General features: G+C 37.9%; 1 long non-coding RNA gene across 1 annotated transcript; it reads right to left on the reverse strand.

Moving 5' to 3' along the window:
- Window positions 1-15,657: 15,657 nt before the first annotated feature.
- On the reverse strand, window positions 15,658-17,928 carry LOC131240756 (uncharacterized). The gene is made up of 3 exons (XR_009168864.1): window positions 17,532-17,928; window positions 16,160-16,229; window positions 15,658-16,086 (listed from the first exon to the last, which is right to left on the reverse strand). It is a non-coding gene; the product is annotated as an uncharacterized LOC131240756 (long non-coding RNA).
- Window positions 17,929-22,086: the final 4,158 nt, after the last annotated feature.

Here is a 22,086-nt window from a genome sequence, read left to right on the forward strand (position 1 = left end):
AATCAATGATATACAACAATATCACTCAAATAATGATAGACTAGAAAGAATCAACACCTTCCTTAAATCAGAGTCTGAAAAACTAAACAAACAGGTTGAGCTATTAAAAGACAAAAACATGCTCCTTCAAAATGAAAATCATACACTCCTGTTTGATTTAGAAGAATCCAGAAAAATTGCTAAGCTAAACTATAAGTTTTCCCAGAGTGGTGAGAACTTAGAAAAACTCTTAAGTATGGGAAGACCTAGAAAGGATAAGAGCGGCTTAGGATATGATAAATTTAAAACAAAGACTGAAAATGCAGCACTAATAACTAAAAAATCTGCTGCTTCAGGCAATAATATTGGAACTACTCCAATTTGTCATTTATGTGGTGAATTGGGTCATTATAAGTGTTCACACCCCAAGTGCAAGGTTGTGATGTAGTAATAAACTCGGTAAGACCGAGGTCGAATCCACAGGGACTGAAACCTGTACGTTATCTGAAAATAACCAAATCTAGAACTAGGCTAGGATGAAATCTAAACTAATTGTGATTTGAGGAATAATGGTGAAATATTAATCTAAACTTAAAGAATTCAGAGAAAGTGAACTAGGGATTCAGAGGATCCACTTGTAGAGATCAGGGAGATCTTATGCCTGCTTCATGGATATTATACTGAACTTACTTGATATAGTTTTCAAGAGATGAAAGGTATAAGAATTAGGTATGATTCCATCACAAATCCATGCCTAAGAAACAAGGTAAACAACAGAACTTAGACCAATCCATAACCAACTAAAAGATGTATGAGTGTTAGGAAGGATTCCATCATCCAACCATGTCTATGAGACGATGGCGAACAACAGGGTTTCCAAACATCAAAATAAAAGGAAAAGAATTATTCAAGCCATCACAGATCTATTGTAATTTAAATCACAACAAACCATTAATGACTAAAAGAATTTCTTAAATCAAAACAAAGTCAATCAGTTTAGTTCAATCAAACCTGTAGAAGCTCCCATCACGCCACAAGCTTCACCTCTTAGCCCTAGCTAAGGGATTTAGCCTAACATAATCATAGGAAAAAGAAGAAAAATAAAGAAAAAATACATAAAAATTTCAAACACTTCTCTCTCTGCCTCTCTCTCTCTATCTGACGTCCCCTATTCAAGCATACCCTCTTCTCCACGTTTGGAACTCTTTTTATAGCTTTTGGAGTGGTGAAAATCGGATTTGGGAAGCTATCGCACGCGCAGCGAAAGCCTTTTCGCAGCCAAGTTCGGGGCTTCATAACTCTCGCATTCCTTGCATTATTTCTGTAAAATCAGCGTCTCTTGGAAGTATTTTGGCTGGCCTACACGATGGACGGTTCAGATCTGCCATATGATCAAAGATGGTGGGCCACAACTGCCTGGAAAATCCGATTTCGCGGACGTGCGTAGCCTTTCGCACGTCCGGCGCTGACGTGATTGGTGGGCCCCACAGAGGTATTTTCGGAGAAATCCACCCCGTCCATTAGATTCAGGATGAAATTTCAGTCAAGAATGGGTGGTTTTGAACGTCCATTGACGCGGCCCAAAGAAGAAATCACCCCAAAAATCGTTTTGAACGTCACAGGACTGCCTGTTTATGGCCTCTGTATAGCGCATGTGTGCTTGGATGGGTCCAAAAGTTCAGCAAGGTTTTGTAGTAGTCGAGGCCCTCTACACGATGGACGGATTGGATCATCCACTGGGACAATGTGTGGGGCCCACTGGCGTCCGCAAAACGGACAGCGTCCGTCCGTTACACGGATAAAACGGCAACTGCCGTGTTTGGGAAGAAGACGCGGGTCAGCAGCGCTGACCTGCGTTAGTTGGTTCGGTGCGGCTCGACACGTGTGTACTTCATGTACACACGTTGTATATACGGGGCCCACTGTAATGTACATGCAAGATCCGATCCATCCATTTGTTTCCCCATATTATTTAAACCGCCGAGACCAAAGTTGAGACAGTTCCAGATATCAGGCGGGCCCAGAATCAACAGTTTATGGGCTGATCTGTCAGTTGGGGTACTTTCATAGTGAACCGAGGGCTGAAATTTGATATGTACGGTTAATTTATGGACCTCAGGCCATGTATAAAGTTTTGAGCCAATCAGATGGTGAGAACTATGTGATCTTGCATTTTTCACCATTTTCGGGCCTCTTTAACGTGAATGGCTTGATTTCCTCGGATCCCTGGTGTGTAATTCCATCGATTTTGGTCCCCTGGAGTCCGTCCCTTGCCTTGGGTGTCATCAGAGCGTCAAATCCATGGTTTAAGCATCCTTTTTCAGTTCATGCTTGTAAATACACTCTGCATCACAAACACGATTAAATCAGGCTATTAAACGGTATGAATGATTGTAAATCCATGCAATAACTGGGTCTGATATGCAATATTTGACCCTCAACACAACCCCCAACCAGCATTTTGCTAGTCCCGAGCAAAATATGCGAAAAGTAAGTTGAGAATTACAGAACAATTTCTATAAACTCGAGTGATTTTTGTAGAATAATCCAGATATGAGAATTCCCAGATTCATGAATGTTGGATATTACTTTCTCCTAGATTCAAGTGCATGGTAAACTTCATAATCAAGTTCAAAGTATTATTCCATTAATTAGAAAAATTCTAATCATGGAGATCTATGAGCGTATAGTGTAATCTCAGCTTATCATCGTTGAAATTTACTTCTCTATTTCAGGATATCACTGGTAACCAATAAGAAGATTCATGATAACCAAAACTTGCCTCACAGATCATCTTTTCATTCCTTCAGCTTTTGATTTTTTCATTAAAAGTGACACCAAGAAGGGGAACCAAATCCTCACCTACAGGGAGCAAACCTATGATGAAGACTGTACACCCAAAATTTTCACATATCATTCATAGGGAATTAAATCTACACCTATAGGGAGCAAACCTATGGTGTAGACCATTCACCCAATCCTTTCAATTTCTTAGGTTGGTTCCTTTCAAGCTTAGTGAGTACCAAGTAAATCCTTCAATATCAAACTGAAGCCTTAATGTGAAAGCGAGATGTGACATGTGAGATCATAACTCAATCAATGTTTATAACTTCTAATTTTGGATTAACAATTCAAACTTAACTATGAAATCCAACAGATACTGAATCCAAGCGTCTTAAATTACCAACATCACGTATCTTGAAATTCCAAGTGCCCTAGATGGCCGTCAAAATCCCTTCGAATTCACCAGAAAGTCCAGAAAAATAAAAAAATTTCACAATTTTTGCTCAAGACTAAGAAAATGCTGATTAGGAAACCTAATCTCCCACCCCCAACCTAAAATCTACATTGTCCTCAATGTAAAAGAAATAAGCATGCAATGCACTTGGGACAATAAAAATATAAGAGGAGTGATGGAAAGATAGTACCTGGACGAAAGAATCAAAAGGCTTTCCACAGATATCTACGTAAGATCGGGTCAGCACAAGAGAGAAACCAACAGAATTAAAATAAAAATAACAAAAATGAAATCACAAAACAGATCCTACCTATACCACTTTCGTAGGTGCTCTCGATTGCATTTAGCATATGCAACAAGCCTTTAAACTCCTAGGTTGCCCCTAGTGGACGAGTTGTAGTCTCGTGAGGGTTTGCAGCAATGTTACCCACAAACATTGAACTAACTAACTAGGAAAATGAAATGGAATAAAAAGTTAGATTGGCTCCCATGAGCGTTAAGTTTACCGTCTATCCTAAAACGGCATAAAGGAAACTATCCTAGTCCTAAGAAATCAAGGAAAAACTACTGAGTCAAGCCGCAAGGTTCCTCTTTCAGCCAATATCTTGATAAGTTTCTTAGTAAATTCCTCAACAGGATCATCCAAAAGCCCTTTTTGCAATAGGCTTGGACGCCTTGGAGCATGACCTTCCAGAGAAACTTATGTACCTCATAAGAAATTTTCCTTTGAAGTACTTGAGGTATCCATAGCATATATGATTCACCTGTGACAGAAGAAGTTTCATCGTTAATATCCCATAGTGAATCAGAAACTACAGGTAGATAAAGTTTAGAAAACTTCGCAAGAAGTAATGTAGTCTTAACACATTCCGAAGTGTCAGTCTTCGGTTCAATTTTCAGTTCCTCCTCCCTTAATGGTAAACATTCAGGATCTGTGGAAGAAGGGGCTTCAGAGTAAGGGTTCGCTTGGTCCGTGACAACCACCGAGATAGTGTCATGCAAGGAGTTCACCTTTTCTTGTATCATGAGGTTGTTGGAATCTACAAGGTGTGCCAAGCATGAGTTCAAAGATGTGGGAAAGTCAGCTGGGAGTGACTCGTCTCCTGCATCAAAATCTGTGATGATGAGCCCAAAGATCCCATCGTCTTTTGAAGTGGATGGACGCATGCTCTCTTGCTCCAGCCCTATACAGACAGATAGAGGGTTAGTAGACGAAGTATTGATGTGCGGACTCTATTGAAGAGAAAGTGAATCGTCAAAATCCAATAGTTCAGATGGTGGCCTCAACTGGGTGGTTTTAAATTCCAGCGTCGTATCGAGTGACTCGTCCATCTCCCGAATCATATCATCATGTAATTCAGGGGAGTGGTCCAAACATGTCTCATAAGAGATAGAAGGGTTGGTTGTAATGAGCTCATCCACTTTTAAATCAGATATGTCAGGTAAGTGGAGTAGCTCATTATGACCACTCACTTCGTGCACTTCTTGATCATTGACCTGGACCAAATTTGAGATTAATTCCAGGGGAACTGGGGCTGCACATTCATGATCGTCATCCCAATACTCATCATATTCTAGTTCAGTGCAGTGCACATTTGGGATGAGATCACTTTCCTCGCATTCTATTCCCAGATTGGGTTGAGGTTCACATAAACCAACCTCTCCCTCATCATTGAAATCTAGTGTATCCTGTGAGTGAAGTATATCATCATCATTATATTTGAAAGACACCCATTTATCTCCACCATTCTTTTAAACAGTCATTAAGATCGACTCATCGGGGAATTGAACCGTATGCTCATTAATGGAATCCAACTCCTCATTCCAAATTTTGGATTTCTTCAAAAGCGAGTGAGGATCATTTTCCTCGCATTGTATTTCTGGATTGGATTGTAGTTGGGATGAGCGAGCTTCTTCTATCCTATCGAGGCGCGAATTGAATGCTTCCATTGCTTTTCTAATTTCAGCAAGACACTCCATATTATGCTGAAATGAATTCTCTTAGATCGTTTCTGGTTGGTTCTCAAAGGTAGGGTATCCAAGAGAATAATCATTACAACATGTTGTTGGTTCATCTTCCCAGTTTTGATGGTTCCACTGGTTATAGTCATACTGATCATACATGGGAGAACATGATGGTTGATAATAATCCTCATTCCCATAATTATGATCGTATACAGACCTATTAGCCGATGGAGCATAACGTTCTAGTCGGTTCTCAATGTCGGTTCTCGATGGAGAAAAATCTTGATGCATACGTTGAATTCCAAAACCCTCAGGCATTCCCCAAAACTGCTTATCCATCTCAGCATAGACACGTACCCAAGCTTCCATGGTGAACCTTAATTCTAATTCTAATCCTAGAAGGGAAATAAAAAATCTAAAAAGAGAAAGAGGGTTGGAAGGAAGTTACCAAATTGGAGTCCCTAAATTGAAACCTGCAAAATATAACAAAACAAGTTAGTTTCTAAGAATAGCAAGCCTATAAAATTCCTAAGAAGAGAAATATAGAAATAAAAAGAAACAAGGAAGAATTCCTAAATTCGAAAGTAGAAATTTAGAAAGAGCATACCGAATTAGAAATTTCTAATAAGCCTACAAAACAGAAAAGTTAGTTTCTAAACAGAAAGTCTTAAAATAGAAATTTTCTAAAAATAAAATAGGAAACAAAATTAGATTCTAAAAGAGTTAGAATTAGAAACTTACTAAAAAAGGAATCCTAATCTAGAAATAGTAAGGAAGAGAGAAATTACCAATTTAGAAACCTACCTCAGAATCCTACAAAATAAGAAAGTTAGGTTAGTTTCTAAAAAAAAAAGGAAAACTATCTAAAAATAGAAAGTTATTTAAATAGAAAATTTCTAAAAATTAAAGAAAAACCTGGAATTAGAAAATTCTAAAATAAATCCTAAAAAGCAGAAAAATCCTAATCTTAAACTAATCCTAAAACCAGTTATCATCAGGAAATGTAGCCGTCAATCCCCGGCAACGGCGCCAAAAACTTGTTCACACCCCAAGTGCAGGGTTGTGATGTAGTAATAAACTCGATAAGACCGAAGTCGAATCCACAGGGACTGAAACCTGTACGTTATCTGAAAATAACCAGATCTAGAACCAGGTTAAGATGAAATCTAAACCAATTGTGATTTGAAGAATAATGGTGAAATATTAATCTAAACTTAAAGAATTCAGAGAAAGTGAACTAGGGATTCAGAGGATCCACTTGTAGAGATCGGGGAGATCTTATGCCTGCTTCATGGATATTATACTGAACTTACTTGATATAGTTTTCAAGAGATGAAAGGTATAAGAATTAGGTATGATTCCATCACAAATCCATGCCTAAGAGACAAGGTAAACAACAGAACTTAGACCAATCCATAACCAACTAAAAGATGTATGAGTGTTAGGAAGGATTCCATCATCCAACCATGTCTATGAGACGATGGCGAACAACAGGGTTTCCAAACATCAAAATAAAAGGAAAGGACTTATTCAAGCCATCATAGATCTATTGTAATTTAAATCACAACAAACCATTAATGACTAAAAGAATATCTTAAATCAAAACAAAGTCAATCAGTTCAGTTCAATCAAACCTGTAGAAGCTCCCATCACACCACAAGCTTCACCTCTTAGCCCTAGCTAAGGGATTTAGCCTAACATAATCATAGGAAAAAGAAGAAAAATAAAGAAAAAATACATAAAAATTCCAAACACTTCTCTCTCCGCCTCTCTCTCTCTATCTGACGTCCCCTATTCAAGCACACCCTCTTCTCCACGTTTGGAACTCTTTTTATAGCTTTTGGAGTGGTGGAAATCGGATTTGGGAAGCTATCGCACGCGCAGCGAAAGCCTTTTCGCAGCCAAGTTCGGGGCTTCATAACTCTCACGTTCCTTGCATTATTTCTGTAAAATCAGCGTCTCTTGGAAGTATTTTGGCTGGCCTACACGATGGACGGTTTAGATCTGCCATATGATCAAAGATGGTGGGCCACAACTGCCTGGAAAATCCGATTTCGCGGACGTGCGTAGCCTTTCGCACGTCCGGCGCTGACGTGATCGGTGGGCCCCACAGAGGTATTTTCGGAGAAATCCACCCCGTCCATTAGATTCAGGACGAAATTTCAGTCAAGAATGGGTGGTTTTGAACGTCCATTGACGCGGCCCAGAGAAGAAATCACCCCAAAAATCGTTTTGAACGTCGCAGGACCGCCTGTTTGTGGCCTCTGTATCGCGCACGTGTGCTTGCATGGGTCCAAAAGTTCAGCAAGGTTTTGTAGTAATCGAGGCCCTCTATACGATGGACGGATTGGATCATCCACTGGGACAAGGTATGGGGCCCACTGGCGTCCGTAAAACGGACAGCGTCCGTCCGTTACACGGATAAAACAGCAACTGCCGTGTTTGGGAAGAAGACGCGGGTCAGCAGCGCTGACCCGCGTTAGTTGGTTCGGTGCGGCTCGGCACGTGTGTACTTCATGTACACACGTTGTATATACGGGGCCCACTGTAATGTACATGCAAGATCCGATCCATCCATTTGTTTCCTCATCTTATTTAAACCACCGAGACCAAAGTTGAGACAGTTCCAGAAATCAGGCGGGCCCAAAATCAACGGTTTATGGGCTGATCTGTCAGTTGGGGTACTTTCATAGTGAACCGAGGGCTGAAATTTGATATGTACGGTTAATTTATGGACCTCAGGCCATGTATAAAGTTTTGAGCCAATCAGATGGCGAGAACTATGTGATCTTGCATTTTTCACCATTTTCGGGCCTCTTTAACGTGAATGACTTGATTTCCTCGGATCCCTGGTGTGTAATTCCATCGATCTTGGTCCCCTGGAGTCCGTCCCTTGCCTTGGGTGTCATCAGAGCGTCAAATCCATGGTTTAAGCACCCTTTTTCAGTTCATGCTTGTAAATACACTCTGCATCACAAACACGATTAAATCAGGCTATTAAACGGTATCAATGATTGTAAATCCATGCAATAACTGGGTCTGATATGCAATATTTGACCCTCAACAATAAGTTTGAATGCTTGATACCTAGGAGGACTCAACATAACTTGGGTCAAAATCATATTGGTAAATTCGAACCAACCAGAGAAATACAAAATGACAAGAGTCCACCTAAGAATATGGATAGAAGAAACACACAACCAACACCATCTGGAATGACTAACAGAATAAAGGAGTGAATCAAGTGGCTGAATCAAACAAGAATACTAAATCTACCATAGTTAATAATCCTATCACAAAATGGGTAGTGAGAGAAAAGAAAATTTTCCTTATTACTCATTCAAATCATATAACAGGCAATGATACTGAGTGGTACCTAGATAGCGGTTGCTCAAGACATGTCACGGGTGAAAAATCCCTTCTGTCAAACTATTCAAATCTTAACGATGGGATGGTCACCTATGGAGATGGTAGCACTGCTAGAGTAATTAGACAGGGGATTATTAAAGGAATAAATTTACTCAATAATGAGAATGCCTTTTACATAAAAGGATTATTGTATAATCTTTTAAGCATTTCTCAAATATGTGACAATAAGCATGTGGTTACATTCAACAAAGAAACATGCAAGATCCTAGACCTATGAGGAAGATTAGTAATGAAAGGTTCTCGTACAAACAACCATTTCTATGCTATTAAAGGAAAAGGAAAGGCTGATCCCTATGCTTAGAAGTATTGAGCATAGAAAAACAAGTCCAGGTTATGCATCGAGATCTGGATATTTGCTAAAATGATGCAATTTTTGCTAAGCTCCTAATAATACATCTGAGGTCCCTCACCTCAATCTTTTTGTATATAAACATTTTAATGTTTATAATTTTGATTTGTACAATACTTGTACAAAATTTTACTGTTTATACTGTTGATTCAAAGATATTCTATACTATACATAAAAGTTTGTGGAACTGCGGAAAAATGAAAAATTATTCACCGTCGATATGTCTGTCGATAAGTCATGTGGATTCTTGATTAATCGATCAAATGTCGATATCATCGACACCTCTTTGGAATGCACTACAAGAAAAACGGACAAAGGCTACGGACAAAAACCGTAGCAAAAGCCCTTTTGCTATGGATATAATCCGTAGCACGTCCGTCGCTATTGGTGGAGCAGCTAAAGATATAGCTATGGATTATATCCGTAGCAATAGGTACCAATAGTTACGGATATAATCCATAGCAACAGATACCAATAATTACGGATTATATCCGTAGCAATATCTTTATCTACCCCACCAATAACGACGGACGTGCTACGGATCATATCCGTAGCAAAAGTATTTTATCCGTAGCAATAGATACCAATAGCACCAATAATATCCGTAGCAGTAGATACCAATAGCTACGAACAAAAGCAGTAGCTATAGCTACGAATTATATTTGTAGCTATTTTTTAAAAAATTGTAATAATATGACCTGTTTCCATTGCAAAAACCTATTGTGATTGATAACTCATTTAAGCTTAATGCTGATAGAAATAGTACATAAAATACAATTAGAAAAAAAAATGATGCATTTATTACAAATAGCAATCAAATCATACAATACATCCTACATTCACATTTTTAAATAAACAATACTTCACTTTGTTCAACCTATCATAAGAATTACAACTAAGGCGTGCCCTCATGTGCAAGAAACAAATACATTCTAACACAGTAAACACCCTCCATATGCATTCAATAATGCTCACGTTTTTACAGAATTTTCTTCCTTCAGACGGTCAATTTCAGCAAATGCAGAAGATAGAGCTTCTTCTTTCCTTGAAACTGCAGATGTAACTTTTGTGAACTTTAACACAAGATCACTTTCAAGTTCTGAAACCCTTCCCTTGAGAAAATGAATTTCATCCTCCACTGACTTCTTTAGCTTGTCAGCCTATATAAAACAACATTTGTAGACACAATCAAACAAGCATGCCTTTGTACACATCTCAAAAGGAAGAAAGACAAAAAAAAAAAAAAAAAACACTTATATATGAAGAAATAAAAAATGTACCTGCAAATCTTCTAAAATATGGCAAAATCCAACATGAGTAATGTGTTTAAACCTAGGATGGACTTTTAAACTCAAAACCTAGGTTTAGGTTTAGGTTTAGGTTTTAGGTTTAGGTTAAGGTTATAGGTTTAGGTTATAGGTTATAGGTTATAGGTTATAGCTTTAGGGAATTGAGAATAAGTTAAGGTTTAGGTTTAGAAAATTGGGTTCAGGTTCGGGATCGGGTTTAGGTTTGGGTTTTCAAGTTTAGGTTTAAGTTTAGGTTGGGGAGTTGAGATTAGGATTAGTTGTAGGTTTAGGTTTAGGTTAGGGAGTTGAGATTAGGATTAGGTGTAGGTTTAGGATTAGAGATTTGACAATACATTTAGGTTATAGGTTTAGGTTTAGGTTTTAGGTTATAGGTTCAGGTTTAGGTTTAGGTTAAGGTTAGGTTATAGGTTATAAGTTTAGGTTTTAGGTTATAGGTTTTGGTTTAGGTTAAAGTTATAGGTTTAGGTTTAGGTTTAGGTTTAGGTTTAGGCTTAGGTTATAGGTTATAGGTTAAAGCTTTAGGGAATTGAAAATAGGTTAAGGTTTAGGTTTAGAAAATCGGGTTCGGGTTTGAGATTGGGTTTAGTTTGGGTTTTCAAGTTTAGGTTTAGATTAAGGAGTTAAAATTAGGATTAAGTGTAGATTTAGGTTTAAGGATTTGAGAATACATTTAGGTTTTAGGTTTAGGTTTAGGTTTAGGTTAAGGTTATAGGTTTAGGTTAGGTTTAGGTGTAGGTTATAGGTTATAGCTTTAGGGAATTAAGAATAGGTTAAGGTTTAGGTTTAGGAAATCAGGTTTGGGTTCGAGATCGAGTTTAGGTTTGGGTTTTCAAGTTTAGGTTTAGGTTTAGGTTAGGTAGTTGAGATTTGGATTAGGTGTAGGTTTATGTTTAGCAATTTGAGAATATATTTAGGTTTTAGGTTTAGGTTTAGGTTATAGGTTTAGGTTTTTGGTTTAGGTTAAGGTTAGGTTATCGGTTATAAGTTTAGGTTATAGGTGATAGGTTATGGGTTAATGTTTAGTTTATAGGTTTTGGTTTAGGTTAAGGTTATAGGTTTAGGTTTAGGTTAAGGTTTAGGTTTAGGTTATAGGTTTAGGTTATATGTTATAGGTTATAGGTTATAGCTTTAAGGAATTGAGAATAGGTTAAGGTTTAGGTTTAGGAAATCGGGTTCGGGTTCGGGTTCGGGTTTAGGTTTGGGTTTTCAAGTTTAGGTTTAGGTTAGGGAGTTGATATTAGGATTAGGTGTAGTTTTAGGTTTAGGGATTTGAGAATACATTTAGGTTTTAGGTTTAGGTTTAGGTTTTAGGTTAAGGTTATGGTATAGGTTAAGGTTTAAGTTTAGGTTAAGGTTATAGGTCGTTTAGGTTATAGGTTTTGGGATTTGAGAATAAATTTAGGTTAAGGTTATAAGTTTAGGTTTAGGAAATCGTGTTCGGGTTCGGGATCGGGTTTAGGTTTGGGTTTTCAAGTTTAGGTTTAGGTTTAGGTTAGGGAGTTGAGATTAGGATTAGGTGTAGGTTTAAGTTTAGGGATTTGAGAATACGTTAAGGTTTAGGTATCGGAAATCAGGTTTGGGTTCGAGATCGGGTTTACGTTTGGGTTTTAGGTTTAGGCTAAGGATTTAGGGATTCATATTCGGGTTCAGGATCGGGTTTAGGTTTAGGTTTAGGTTTTACGTTTAGGTTAAGGTTACAGGTTTAGGTTTAGGTTATAAGTGCAGGTTATAGGTTTAGGTTTAGGTTTAGGTTAGGTTATAAGTTACAGTTTAGGGAATTGAGAATAGGTTAAGGTTTAGGTTAGGTTATAAGTTACAGTTTTGGGAATTGAGAATAGGTTAAGGTTTAGGTTTAGGAAATCGGGTTCGGGTTCGGATTCGGGTTTAGGTTTGGGTTTTCAAGTTTTGGTTTAGGTTAAGGAGTTGAGATTAGGATTAGGTGTAGGTTTAGGTTTAGGGATTTGAGAATACATTTAGGTTTTAGGTTTAGGTTTAGGTTATAGGTTATAGCTTTAGGGAATTGAGAATAGGTTGAGGTTTAGGTTTAGGAAATCGGGATCGGGTTTAGGTTTAGGTTTTCAAGTTTAGGTTTAGGTTAAGGAGTTGAGATTAAGATTTGGTGTAGGTTTAGGTTTAAGGATTTGAGAATACATTTAGGTTTTAGGTTTAGGTTTAGGTTTTAGGTTTTAAGTTTAGGTTTAGGTTATAAGTGTAGGTTATAGGTTTTGGTTTAGCTTAGGTTATAGGTTAAGGTTTAGGGAATTGAGTTTTGGTTATAGGTTTAGGTTATAGGTTAATGTTATAGGTTAAGGTTTAGGTTATAGGTTTTGGGATTTGAGAATATGTTTAGGTTAAGGTTATAAGTTTAGGTTTAGGAAATCGAGTTCGGGTTCGGGTATAGGTTTGGGTTTTTAAGTTTAGGTTTAGGTTTAGGTTAGGGAGTTGAGGACAATAATATCTATGACTGCTAGAAGTGCCACCTTTTTTTCTTTTTCATTTTCATTTTTGTCAAAAGAATGAGGTGGGTTGGTGATCTTGGTAACATTGGAAGCATGCTTATAATAATAATAATAATTTCAAGCATGAGCATAAGCAACCTAATCATGATAAAGAGTAAACCACAATAATAATAATAATAATAATAATAATAATAATAATAATAAAGGCACAAAATGCCTAAAAAATGTCCAAAGATGCCCGAATCAACTTTTCTTTCCTTACTCCAAGCATGAGCACAAGCAACCTAATCATATATCATTTACAATAAAAATAAAAAAGATAAGAAAAAATTGATTAAAAAAAATCAATGGAAAAAAGGGGTTAAAACACGAATAACAGAAAAATCATCCAAATGGGCCCTAATAGAACATGCATCAAATATGATTGGGTTAATTGGGGCCCATTACATTGAAAATACAAAACAAAAGAAGAAACCCAAAAAACAAAAAATGATTATTTATCTGTCTTGCATGTTTTTCCCAATTCTCAAAGTGATCCATTCAACTTAGATTCATCAAACACCCTTGAATTTTGTATTTGGATATGAAAATAGGCATATGGATTTGGTCTAAACCACAGTATAATCTTCCTCCAAGCTCAAGGTGAAGAAAAAAGATTTTTTTTTTTTTTTAAAAAAAAGGAAAACATTCAGTTATGTCAGTTGATCCAACTAATGTATTCTGATGAAGACCAACAATCCTTCTCTGCATAGAAGGAATGAGAATACAGCCGGCAAATGCAATTGCCTCCCAAATAGGTATAAATTCCTTGTTGATGTAAACTAGTTGCATTCTCCAATCTGCAATTTATTCAAACTGGCCTTAAGACAAACTATTTTACCTTTCTCAACATTTATAAATGGCATTTTAAGAAATATTTTTTCCTTCATTTCTATTTCCACGAAGCCAAATAGGCAGTCCTGACCATTGGTCTGTTACATTCTTCCTTGTGTGAGTATTAAATTATGGTATAGCCCACTGCTTCTAATAATCACTACTGGGGTAAGAAAATTACAAATAGTAAGACTCATGAGATGACATATGTACAAATAGTGACAAGACTAGCTAATAAATGATTAGAAGTATTATAAGTACAAATTACATTTGCAGATTTTAGATTCCAAGTTCACGACAATATATATATATATATATCACCGTCATCATAGCCTTCTCCCGGCAATTTGGGGTCTGCTTTTAAAAGGTACATTGGCAAAAGTTTCAGAATCAAGCAAAGGAGACTTATGGAGGAGCAGTTGCCAGGCATATTGCTGAGCACGAGTCAGACACATGGGGTGTCATGCTCAAGTACATGCTCATTAATCCTTCATATGCGTCAACAATTACATGATGCTATCTGTATTATGTCCATTATGTTATGGTGCTTGGTGCTTTTGTCGGATTTTAAACACACCTGGTGAGACAATTGCAGACATTACAAGAGAATCCATGTTGCTCGAGCAAAAGGCAAATCAGACGATGAAGCACTTAATTTCTCAAGTTCTTTTTTTTCCCAAAACTGCATGCATCTCAATGGAAGGGATTTCTATGTCCTTGTAACACTATATCAGAAATTTTACAAGTTGCATGCATTAATGAAAATACATGAAGAATGAAGAAACAAACATCTGAGCAAAAATAAGAAGCATCTAATCCACGGGCCTGGATAGTTTTTCTTTTCTTTTCTTTGTTTCTTCTTTCTTTTTTTAGCCAAATTTTTTTTTTGTGAAAATATCAACATGCATTCATTGGTATATCAGACCATTCTTTGGTAAGAATGGTGGCTATCGTGCTGACCTGTTGAAAGTCAACCAAATGGGCCTTCATTGAACAAAAATCAAGCATGATGTGGTAAATTAGGTCCCATTACATTAAAATACAAAAAAGAATAATAAGAAGAAGAAGATTAAAACGTTATTAGAAAAAAGGTTTACCCTTTCCTCTAATTTTTCCCACACTGATCCATTCCGCATCAATTCTTCAAATCCACTCGAGTCTTCTTCTTTTCTTTTTTGAAAGATTAGTACCACTATTAACAAAGCACCAGAAAGGCAGCAGAGAATCCAAAAAGAATGCACCCACCCCCGCATCCCAAAAGAAGACAGACAACAAAAGAACATTCTACTCCCCAACATTACTCAAGCCCCATTCCATAACAAACCCCAATGCCCTTCGTATTACCCACTCCACATTTTGGCTAACATTATAAAAACATCTCCCATTTCTTTCTTCCCAAATTCCCAAAAAAACCGCCACCTGGCCTAGCCTTCATCTCCTTCCCTACCTTGACACCATGCCAAGCCATTAACAACAGAATGTAGCATGGCCCAAGAGACAAAATCCACTCAAATCTTTTTTTTTGATCCCCATAATAAGTCTAGATTAGTCTAAATTGACTTCCCAAAAGGTTTTGGACCCGTTTAGAACGCCCACCAAATGCAAAGAGTAGCATGTATCAACCACTCCAAATAGGAATCAAATAATAACATGCCTGATTTGCCATCATGGCATTCTCATTTTGAGGCAATTTTGAGGATAGGAGCTTTTAACACATCTCTTTTTTCATCCGTGACAGACAATTACAACTAGCTTGACACAAAATGAGAATGGTCCAACTAGTCCATATTGGTCTGACTCAGTCAGTATCGGATCACCCCTTCCTGAGTCAGAATGAGTAGGACTGAGTCTGGACTGAGTTGCTCGATTTTAACATATAGGTGGTTGGGGCTGGACCAGTTCCTGCTGAAATCAATATAACTCGGACGAACTGACTCATCTCAAACTATATTTAAAACCATAGGTTGAGGCCTATCCCACGTGTATGCCTAGCTTGGATTCATTTACATGACTAAAACATTTTATGGACCCCATGGGGCCCATCCACAAGGAGTTTCATGTTATTAGCTCAAATGCACCGTACAATTTCTTGTAATAAGCATTGAATACAATTTCTCTTGTAACTGATTATCATTAAAAATAAAGGATTTGAGAGGAGTATATTACATAACTCCTCTCCTTATTCCTTCTTTTTGTTCTAAAATAATGAAATGAACAAAGAGCTCAAGAAATGACATTATTGCATTAAAATGATAGAACAAAGAACTCGAGGGATGGCTTCCTTGTGCCATGAGTTTGCATAAACTAAAACATATAAAATTTGAAAATTTGTAATCATGATTTGTCAAGCAATTTCAGCAGCATGATAGATCTGAAAGAAATTTAACTCACCTAGACTCTTCCGTTTAAATAAAACATATCTTATTGATCTTTATTTCAAATCACCTTTTGACTCATCCGAATCAAAATCACTTGCATTGTAACCTAACCAAAAACAATGATTTGAGTCCAAAAACAAACCATTGTTAAAACAATGCCAGAAGGTAAAAGGGCTCACCTAAGTTCTTTTCACAGACCTTCCAAAATGATGATATACTCTTTGAAGCTTTGGTAATCCAAGCCTTTACCTAAATCAACCAAAAAATTAATAAAATAACATAGAACCTTACTAATAAAAACACCAATAAAGATACAAGAAACTCATTTTACCATAAAGGTAAAAAGAAGTTCCTTGCTCAAAACCCAATTCTTATAGCGTCGTGTACTTTGAGCATATGCCCCAAGACCCCCAACCATCTATTTTTTTCCCATACAAGTTAGGTAGGCCCACCTGATTAGCGCACCAGTCTGATTTATTGGCTAGGGAATGATCACAGTGCACCCAAACTGATGAATATAGCATATCTCTTACAGGTGTGCCATGTTGGATTCTTTGCAGAGAGATCCATTCATTATAATGCAAACTGTTCATTGACAAACAATAACAATTCATGCATAGCCTGGCAGATAATATGCTTTAACAGAATTACATAGAAGTCAGGTGCCATAATTTATGTGGGTTTCCTAGCCCCACATGCTACACTTGCAACCTGGAATGCGTGTGGGACAGCTGAGCCATTAATAAGGTGGCCCACACCATGATGACAGGCCACAAGTGTCCAAAATAAGTGAACTTGCCAGCATTGCACATTCAAAATAGACAAAGCACCCGCAGATATGCACAAGTGTCCAAAAAAAAAAAAAAAAGGAATGCACATTGGCCTGATTTTTATGCTAGATCTGGATGATGGGCCCCAACTTATTAATGTCTCAGATGTTCCAGACAAACCAGATTGGCACATGTGCCGCACGTACAAGAGAGTATAGAGAGGGCACATGTGGAGCTGGCTAACCTCGTATTATCTGTTAGTTTTAAGCTGGCACAAATGAAAAACTAAAAACTGGTCCAGAGACTGAAATTCAGGGAACAGCATGACAAACCAGAATATTTATGAACAACTTGTGAATATCTAATTAAATGATTCTTCCAAGTAACAATAGTTTTCCAAAGAAATAACACGAATATTTGTGATTTTTTTTTAAAAAAGTATTTTTATGTTCCATCAATTCCATCAAAAAGATAGGCACCTGTATTCTAAATATTTCAAAAGTAACAAAACACCTAAAACCAACCAACTTCAGGGAACATGTTTACCACTTCCGAAATGAAGGCTAAAACTTATAACTGGATCGGAGGCTAGAGAAGCATAAAAAATGGTTTAGCACCACAAGATAGCATTCCATTTCAACAAGATAACATGCCATTTTATCCCTACAAGATAGCATGCCATTTCAACAAGATAGCACCACAAGATAGCATGCCATTTCAGCCCTACAAAAAATCTCATCCAGCCATTTCAACAAACAGATAGCATGCCATTTCATCAAACCTATGGAGAGGAGCTTCACGGCGTGTCTTTCTTCGGGTAGGAGATTCATGGCTGCTGCAATGGAGAGAGAGAGAGAGAGAGAGAGAGAGAGAGAGAGAGAGAGAAGAGGGCGTCCACGGCCTGTCTTCTTCATGGCTGATGCAATAGAGAGAGAGGGAGGAGAATGAGAGAGATGGAGCAGAGATCAGGAGGGAGAGAGAGGATTAGGGAAAGAAGAGCTTTCCCAAAGCTCTGATTAGGGAATGGAGAGAGAGAGAGAGAGAGAGAGAGAGAGAGTGAGAGTGAGTGAAATACGGGTGTTTGGGCGCGGCTCTGTTTCGAGCGGGTGCCCAAATTCCAGGGTTTACTGACGGACGGACGTAGAAGGTGTGATCAGGGGACCCGTGGGGCCCACCATGATATATTTCGTCAATCAATTCCGCTCCATAATTTTAATAAATTATTTTACTTTATGACAATAAATTTCAGCTATAGTGAAGGCCCAAGTGGACCACACCATAAGAAGCAACAATGATTTAATATCAATGTTTCCTACCATGTGGTCCACTTGAGCCTTAGATCTAGCTGATTTTTTTTTTCATCATCTAACATAATATTCAAAAATATATAGATGGCTTAGATAGAAAATATAGTTTTTTTAGGCCTCATAGAGCTCCTTACAACACTATTAATTATTAATGGTGTATCAACTTTTTAGCTACGGATTAAAACCGTAGCAACTATAGTTAAGGTTTATATCCATAGCAAAAAAACAACGTGGTCTGAATCCTTTGCCCCTTTTTTTGGTAGTAATGGGAAGAGTCATATGATCGAGAATGATATCGAAGACAGTTTCGATAACATCGAATAGGGTCTCTTGATATCATCGAAACACTGGTCGATGATACCAAAGATTGCTGCCCAATATAAGGAGGCCGAGCGGGAAAAATCACATTTTTTTATATCAAAAAATCATTTTACTTTCTTCTTGCTCATCTCCTTTCGTCGGTTCGCATGAAACTTCATCCAAGAGTCATCAAAGATTGCTCTAAACTGGTATTGCCCCTTTCCATTCCTTCTTTCCAAGATTCCATGTTATTTTTGGATTGGGTATTCTAAGACTCTTGAGAAGTAATTTTGTCTGATCATTCCCAAAACTCTCAAATCTCTGTTGTGTTAAAAATGGGGAAGGACAAGGGGAAATCATCCGAGCTTGGGGAATCTTCGCGATCATCCCGACAAAAAGTTCTTGCTCCAAAAGAAAGAGCAAGAGCTACTGATCGTGGGACTCCCACTCGATAGCGAACACGACCGACCACACGTGGCGGGTCCCGATCCAAGGCACAGACACCTCCTTCACCTAAGGTGAATCCATCTTTTTCCAAATATATCGGTAGGAAGCTTATCCATGAAAGAAAGGTTGACAGGGACAGTCTACTACCGTATAATTTGGAATCTCTTTTTGCTAACATTGACTGGTTGCCTGTTCTTGACTTTGGTGGGCCATGCCACTATGAACAGACATACAATTTTTTCACCTCTTGTCATTCTCCCATGTCTGATCCACCTTCCATACAGTGTCTGTTGATGGTGACAACGTTGAGATCACACCTGAGTCTATTGCAGTAATCTTTGGTCTTACCCCATCACTGGTTGGTCTTCCATATATGGATCTTGAAAATATTGAAACTCGATCCATGGTTACTAAGTTTCTCTGTCATGGTCGTGACATTCCTTGATACTAAGGAAATACATTAAAATCCAAATTCATGGAATCACGGTTTCGAATTTTGCATGGTATCTTCGCGTCAAATATCTATCTCAGAAGTACCAACCATTCCGATCTCACTGGGTTTATGACCATGATAGTCTACTCCATAGCCACAGGAATCAAGGTCTGCCTCCCTACCCTTATTGTACATCAGTTAGTCTATGCCATTCATACATCCCAGGATGTTCACTTGCCCTATCCCTGAATTATACACATTGTGTGCAATGCCATCATCGGCTTTCCAACTACCAATGATCTGGAACTTCCCCTTCATGTCTTCAACAAGAACAACATTCGAAGGATGGACTTAAAATTCCACAAGTTTCTCGAGGATCCACTGGAAGAAGGAATTCATACAGAAGGAGAAGGAGGTAAAGGTGATGCTCCTGCTGAAGGGGCTGGAATGGCTGGGAATGAACCTCCTGTGCCCCATCAAGCTCCATCCACATCAGAGCCCGGGCATGCGAAAAGGTTTAAGCTCCATCAAGACAGGATTGAAGCAATACAGTGAGATGCCACCCAGCTAAAGGAGTCAGTGAATACACAGTTTACTGTCTTAGAATGCCTAGTAAATGGAGTGCAATAAACAGTGTAACAATTGGTGGATCCGCTCACCTGCCGACGCGACGATACTGCACCATCCTCCTCTGCACCTCTGCCATGAAAAGACAGTCTATGTGCTATCTCATACACCCTACTCTCATCTCAACGTTAGGGCATGGGTATCTTTTTGTATGCCCTACATTTACATGAGTGTATGTGATGACTTCCAAACCTGTAGAGTCTAACAGTTTTTTTGTTGTGTTGTATATGCCCATGGATGGGCTAAATACTTATGGTTGGTTTGGGTGCTCGTGAATGGGCTTGGTAAATTGATTTTGGATAACTGTTATATTACTGCCAATCTTGGGCAGTATATATGTTTTGGATATTTTGGACTATGATTGGTTATAATTCATATATACCTTACTACCATCTCTTGTTTTATCTGATTATAGCTCCAATGGTGTGTGATACATGTGATGATTTGCTCTATATATTGTCTGCCATGCATGTTGGTTCTCCTCAATTGCTTCAACTTCAGTCAATATCAACTATAGTACTATCCTTTGCCAATGACTGACAAAAAGGGGGAGAACAAATCAAAACAGCCCGACGGAAAAATTATGTATATTTGTTTGTGAATGGTGATACAAGTGTTAGGGGGAGCAGCTGCACCAAGATAGGGGGAGAATACTGTTAGGGGAAGCAACTTCTGATTGTGTGTATGGGTTCACTAGATATTGTAAACTTGTGTAAAGTGCATGTACACACAATTTAGGGTATTTATCTAGATGTTGTTTTAGGGTGTTTTGGTATTTTGTCACGTAATTGACAAAGGGGGAGATTGAAAGTGCCCTAGTTTGTCAATTAGTGTGAGTGTTGAGTTGGCTAGATAGAGAAGCTCCATAGGAAGATCAATCAACCATCTGCCTCAACTGGATGTGGGCCCGAACTCACCACAGGTAAATCTAAGCCTCACATCCCATGTCCCAAAACACCAGGTAATTAAAATTGATTAGAATATCATAGGATTTTTGAGTTAGAAAACTTTTTTTCAAAATTGTGAAAAATCTCTAAGTTTTCTTCCTCTATCGATTTATCTAGAGACTGTTCGATATAATCGAATAGTGCTGTCGATGTCCTCAATGACTAATCGATATCAACGAACTGAGGACAAAAGATGTCCAGCAACCACATATAATTTTGGACGGATTTATCGATGTATCAATATACCTATCGATATCATCGAACTTTGAATATCGAGTCTATCGAAGATGACTCGATAAAATTGACAGCACATCAATTGTGTCCCTGTTTTTCTAAGAAAAATCGTAAAATCTTTGATATATCGAAGTTCTCCTCGATATCCTCGGAATTCAAATTTCGATGATATCGGTTTTGAACACTCTATTTTCCAGCAAATTATTTTTAGGTTGGTTCATCTTGGATCGAGGGTCACTTGACAGAATCGATATTCAAATATCGATGATATCGAGGCCGGGTCGATGACATCAAGAATGGACATAATCTGTCCAGCAAGCTCACTAGTAAAATCCTTGGATTTATCGATGCATCGACATAGCTATCGATGTCATCGAGATTCAAATTTTGATGATATCGAGTGTACCTCGATCATTCCTTTTAACCTGAAATTTTCAAAGGCAAGTCTCTCTCATTTTTTTAAAGTGTCGAGGAATCGAACCTCGTATCGATGATATAAGAGTTCGAAATCCGATGACATCGACCCATGTTCAATTTCCTTGACTAGCTAGCAAAAAGTTTCAAAAGTGTTTGACATTCGAGTTTGTGTCATCGAGCGGCCAGTCAATGTCATCGAGAGTATATGCTCGATGATATCGACCCTGGTTGATGATATCAAACTTTGTCAAAAATGTGACCATTTTATATCCATTGGAATATTTTACCTATTTAAAGAGAGCTTGCCCTTGGTTGTTGGATAGAGAAAAAAAAAGAGTGCTTTTGTGTGCTTAAACCTAGATCATATACCCTTAGCCTTAATCATTAAGTTGGGATGCCTTGAATGCAAAGATAATTGGAATCACTCTATCTCCCTTATAGGAAAATATTCAATAGAGTAGGATTCCATTATAACCTTGACCCAACCCGTCGCCATGTATTGGTACATCTTCTGAGTTGCGGTTCAAGGAAGCAGAAGATTCTTCATCAACAATGGAGGAGATCTTCGACAATACGCTAAAAGGGACTCATCTGCTTATCTGTAAGTTATTTGAATCCAGATGA

This window comes from Magnolia sinica, chromosome 1 (assembly GCF_029962835.1).
Source record: "Magnolia sinica isolate HGM2019 chromosome 1, MsV1, whole genome shotgun sequence".
NCBI classification, from domain to species: Eukaryota; Viridiplantae; Streptophyta; class Magnoliopsida; order Magnoliales; family Magnoliaceae; genus Magnolia; species Magnolia sinica.